Source organism: Leptonychotes weddellii, chromosome 4 (genome assembly GCF_054177405.1).
Source record: "Leptonychotes weddellii isolate Sample4059 chromosome 4, ASM5417740v2, whole genome shotgun sequence".
Classification (NCBI taxonomy): Eukaryota; Metazoa; Chordata; class Mammalia; order Carnivora; family Phocidae; genus Leptonychotes; species Leptonychotes weddellii.
The window spans coordinates 80,906,487-80,912,459 of record NC_138372.1 but is presented as its reverse complement, the minus strand read 5'-3'; the positions used below and the strand labels follow the sequence as shown (position 1 = coordinate 80,912,459).

Here is a 5,973-nt window from a genome sequence, read left to right as displayed (position 1 = left end):
AAAAAAAAAAAAAAGAAGAAGAAGATAGAAGGAAGGGAAAAATGAAGGGGGGGAAATCGGAGGGGGAGATGAACCATGAGAAACTATGGACTCTGAGAAACAAACCGAGGGTTCTGGGGGGGGGGATGGGTTAGCCTGGTGGTGGGTATTAAAGAGGGCACGTATTGAATGGAGCACTGGGTGTTATATGCAAACAATGAATCATGGAACACTACATCAAAAACTAATGATGCAATGTATAGTGATTAACATAATAAAAGAAAATTTTTTAAAAAAGGAAAAATGATAGGACCATTTGACTCTCACCATCAAAATGTTGTCACATCAGTTACTTCTTGCTTGTGCCCCCCTCCTATGACTAAAATACTTAATATCTGTTCTTTTCCTCTTTTCATTATATATATATATGTATATATTTCATATATATATTGCCTCATATATGAATCTGAGGCATAGTGAATATATATGAAATACATATGTGTATATATATATACATATACATATAGATATATATATTTCACAACTAAAATCATGAAAGATGTTACTCTGCATAGCTAAATTTCAAGCAAACCTCTTCCAAACCCAAATATATGATTTTATCATCATCAAAGAGCAAAATGTCCTCTAAGAGCATAAATACAAGGAGAAAAACCTTATTAATCATATAGAATTCCCTCACTGTTCACAATCTCCTCAGGAGCTTCCCAGGTTTCATCTGAAACCTGCTCCTGTGTGCAGAGGACAGAGACAGATGGAAGAAAGAGGCAGGGCACTCCAGATCGGTAGGTGAGAATTATAATGAACAAAGGAATTTACAAGGCTTTTCTTGGGGGTCTGTCTGCAAGACGAGTAGATTTCCACACTCACCTGTCAAATCCTAAAAGTTTATATAGAGGCCTTACCTGGGTTCAGTTATGTATACTGTCCAGAGGGTCTCAATACCATATTTCCATCTCAAGGCTGTGTCCTTGGGGCAGCCTCTGGGAGCAGAGAAGGCAAGCAGAACACATATTCCAAGGACAGGGGAGAGGGTGAGGGGCCTCCCACTTCCTGGGTTCAGCTCGCAGGTCAGCTGGCAGTCATAACCTCCCGATGACCTCTTCCAACACTCCACCCATTGTGACTGGCTCTTACAATCTCACATGCTTTCCCTTTTTTTCTGCAGTGTGCCCTGAGCGGTCAGCAAGGGCTTTCATTAGCATGGAGGAATCTCCTTTGACTGCTATCTAGCTGCACTAGAGGCAGATGCCACAGCCACAAATAGACACATGCAAGAGGAAACACAGGTTAAAACAATAATTAGCCAGGGGTGCCTGGGTCACTCAGTTGATTAAGTGTCTGACTCTTGGTTTCAGCTCAGGTCAGAATCTCAGAGTCATGAGATCGAGCCTCTGTTTAAGATTCTTTCTCTCCCTTTCCTCTGCCCCCCTCCCCAAAAGACAATATTAGCCAAATTAGTGACAACTTTTTCCACAAAAATGGAAAATTATTGGAACTGTCCATTTACTACATCCCCTAGCCTGCGAGCTGGATCACTCAGGACATGCATGTATATCCTCATTTGATTTAATAATGACAACACATTAACAGGCTCATCAAGTTTGAACACACACCATTCTGATTGGATAATGTCACAGGTGTCTCCTTGAGAAGCAGAAATAATGTCCAAGACCATTCTACTTTGGAGGACAGCTCTTCTTGTTAGAGATGTCTCAGTGTTCTGTAAGGATAGGCTTTGTTGGCTGTCATTCAAAGTCTTCAGAATGAATTTAGTAAGGCCTTCCAGGCCAATGGAGGGAACGGAGAGAGAAGCCAAATGATTGTACCAGTGGGAAATAGAACATGCCCCCTCTAGCCTTGAGGAGAGAGAGGTTGGCAGCTTTAGGAATTTGATCTAGTTGTGCATACCATACATGTTGGCCAGGGAGGCAGCACTGGCAGGTGTGAGGAGATGGGGCAAGATATATCAGATCAGAACCTTCACTTCTCCCCTCTTTAGATGGTGCATGCTCCATTGTCAGCATAGTGCATTTTAACAGGTCAAACTTGCAGCAGGACAATGAAATCCCAGTGAAAATTGGGTAGTTCTCCCTCACCGAGGGGTGCAAAGTAATTCACACATCCCAGTGAAATATCCCATTGCAAATTCCAGTTGCTTTTCTCAGGCATTTTGGGGCTTGGCGTTCTCAACAGCATAGTTCATTGATCCTTTATAAGAGTCTGAGCAATGGCAGTTTCCTGCAATTTCCATATCTTAATGGTGTTGGGTGCCTCACAGCAGGGGTACCCAATTTGGCATATGAGGCAATGGGCCCTATTGGCTAAGTATTCAAATATATTACAGCCTGGGAAAATACGTTAGTCCACCTGGCCAAGATGGTTTTATATATTAGTAACCTAATATTTTTCTTTTCTACCAATCCTGGTGCTTGTGAGTTATAGGGAAGATGGAACCTGCATTCAAATGTCACATTCTTTTGCCTAGTCCTATGTATCATGACTTTTGAAATGTGACTCTAGATCACTACCCTTTTAACAAGGGTATCCATCCATATTTAGAACCCTCACTCAGAGGGAAAGTGTCAATATAATCAATTTGCTAATCCTTCCCTGGTTGGGGACTCCAATGAATGGCCCCAGACTCCTTTGGCAGTTGCCTTGGATGTTGTTTAGAGCATACATGTCATGCTATGACTGCATTAACCAAGTTACTATATTTCAAGGGCAATCCAGCATCCTTGGCAATATGCCATTGCACCAGGGTATTATGGTCGCTGCTCTTTTGTATGTATCTTCTGCATCTACTGAAGGGGTAGTTGCTAGGGCTTGTACCTGAGCTAGAACAGCAGCTTCCTGATTGTCAGGGGGTGTCAATGCCTTATGAGGTGGGAAGTGGAAGACAATAAGGATTGCCTCAGGTTCTTGCGGGTGACCCCAAATGTCTCTTCACACATCCTGACCCCACAAGGGCCCAGTTGTGAATTATCTACCCCTCAGCTTCCAATTGTCCAAGCCGTAAGGTTAATTCCTTTAGAGCAATCCAACTGTCAGTGCAAAGGGCTAATGGCCAGAGCTCATAAATGATAGCCAGCCAAACCACTCTGTGTTCCTACCATTGACTGTTGTTTCATTCCTTCTTGAGAGGGTCCACCTGAAGAGTGCTGTACATTGCCAGAAACTATGGTTCAATGATAGCATATCACATTTCTTCTCCCTTCCAGAGCTGGCACCAAAATCCTAGGGTCACTCTCCCCTTCTGCTGTCTCTGCCCCAGTGCCTGACCCATGCCTTCCATAGTCAGAGACATAGCTCATTCAAATGGTAGCCCTGCTTGGGGGTTGTTCAGAGCTTGAATCTGTTTCACTAGTATTTTTGCCTTCTCAAAGGTGGCCTGCTGTTCTTATCCCCAGTCCCACACGTGCCCTTTCTTTACCAGGTAGAATGAGGGTGAAGGCAACATGCCAGGTGGGGAATAAAAGTCTTCTAAAACCCCAGGATCTCCATAAAAGCTTGCATTTCCTTTATATTTTAAAGATTGGATAAGTTATCATGTATCAAAGAGAGCTTCTGGGACAACATGTGCCTTGCCTGAAAGAATGACTCCAAAAACCTTATGGCAGAGCCTGGGCCTTACATTTTCTGTGGGTTCACTTCCCCTTTTTTTTCCTCACAGATGGTCCAGCAAAGTCCCACAACATATGCAAGTCTTCAATGTGAACATTATATCATCAATGTAATGGGTACACTTTACTGATGTGGGGAAGGAGAATAGGACAGATCTCAGGCTACCAGCCCATGACATATTGTGGGACTGTGCAGGTAGTCTTGGGGAGTCACTTCATTATTGTCCCTCCCACAAGATGGCAGATTGATCTTAGTTATTAGAAACTTGTACTGTCAAAGTCTTTTCCATGATTCCCCTTGAAGATGAACCACGTTCACAGACACATTCTTTGCCAAAGCATCAGAGTAAAATAATAACTGTCTACAAATGACAAAATACTCAAAAATGGCCATGGTTAAAGAGATGATAAGAGTTTATGAAAATGTGATTGACAAGGGAACTTGGTTATTTCTGCAACATACATTTTTAAATTATGGCTGATAACCTTATACTACAATATATAAGATTTTTAGGAATTTTACAAAAATGAAATGGAATGAGTCCAGTTCCTGGGTCAACTGCTAGTCATGTTTTCTCAATGACCTACCCCACACTGACTAAAAAACAAAAGGATTAATAACACAGCCTTTAACCACAAAAATATGTTTTGGGGGGCGCCTGGGTGGCTCAGTTGGTTAAGCGACTGCCTTCGGCTCAGGTCATGATCCCGGAGTCCCGGGATCGAGTCCCGCATCGGGCTCCCTGCTCGGCAGGGAGTCTGCTTCTCCCTCTGGACTTCCTCCCTCTCATGCTCTCTGTCTCTCATTCTTTCTCAAATAAATAAATAAAATCTTTAAAAAAAAAATATGTTTTGGAACACATATGTATTTGGTATTTAGTTAGACATTGAGGTAGAGTGCTAATGATAGAGAAACAAATGATAATAGAATAAATAGCTGTTACTCATGGTAATGCTCTTGAAAGGATTTATAATAATATACAAAGATTAGATAGAAACACACGTATCCAGAAAAGCATACAAAATTACTGGTCATGTTAAACTAAAACAACAGTGTTTCTGTGTCTTTGCTCAGAGAAAACAGAGATAACCATGCCTACAGAAAGTTAGGAAGCAGAAGGAAGCAGGAGGTTATTGCTTGCATACATTGGGAAAGGGAGAAGTTCACCTAGAAGGAAAATTTGTAGTATATGTAACATTTTAAAGAATAGTTAGTAGAGCTGGGGCTTTCCATGCAGGCTAGTTTAAGTTATATAAACTATCCTTTATGAAACCAGAGTGGGAACTCTTCTAAGATTGATAAATCACTTACCACATTTTGTTCTTTTTAACCAAAGAATAGTGTTTAAAGTGGGAGAGAGCAATTGCCTTTGGGGAATTTTACTGCATTCCTCAGCAGCAATGAAAAATATATAGACATATGACCGTGCCTTCAGGGAATGGAAATATTCATATAAGTTTTTCCCAAACTTATTTCACAAAACAAAAAACCGAACAAATGCTATACAAAAACAATTATTTTTTTTAAAACTGGGAAGCACTGCATAGTAGATTTTTTAAATGAATCATGAGATATATGGGTATATTAAAGACTTACATTCTACAATGGATAAATCTGTTATAAGTTCTTCAAATAATTATTTCCTAAGCTTATTTGACAGTGGAATACGTGATCCATATCTGTCTTTATAAGCAAGCAAAAACAGTATTTTGTGCACCATCATTATATCTGTTAATCTAATAAGAGAATATATTTTGGGAAAAAAATATCAAAACAATAGAGCTTCATTAAATATAGCGATGATTATTCCTGGGGCAGGGGATTAATTAACAATAGGCATACACAAAATAGATGATAGATGATCCCTTATTTCACAGGCCTAGTCCATCCTTAAATTATACTCCAATTTACTGTTAAGAGAGTCACATGGAAAGAGCCAAGATGTCCATCAACAGACGAATGGATAAAGAAGATGTGGTATACACACACACACACACACACACACACACACACACACACACACACAGTGGAATATTATGCAGCCATCAAAAAAAACCAAAATCTTGCCATTTGCAATGACATGGATAGAACTAGAGGGTATAATGCTGAGCGAAATTAGTCAATCAGAGAAAGAAATGTATCATATGATCTCACTGATATGAGGGATTCTTAATCTCAGGAGACAAACTGAAGGTTGCTGGAGTGGAGGGGGGTGGGAGGGATAGGGTGGCTGGGTGATAGACATTGGGGAGGGTATGTGCTATGGTGGGTGCTGTGAATTGTGTAAGACTGTTGAATCACAGACCTGTACCTCTGAAACAAATAATACATTATATGTAAAAAAAAAAA

At 40.6% G+C, this 5,973-nt stretch overlaps 1 long non-coding RNA gene across 1 annotated transcript in view; it reads right to left on the bottom strand.

The window, feature by feature from the left end:
• LOC145721120 (uncharacterized) overlaps positions 1-1,011 on the bottom strand; it is a 120,429-nt gene extending 119,418 nt beyond the window's left edge. Inside the window, exon 1 of the long non-coding RNA XR_014144586.1 lies at positions 903-1,011. This is a non-coding gene — a long non-coding RNA (uncharacterized LOC145721120). The remainder of the gene's footprint in view (positions 1-902) is intronic.
• Positions 1,012-5,973: the final 4,962 nt, after the last annotated feature.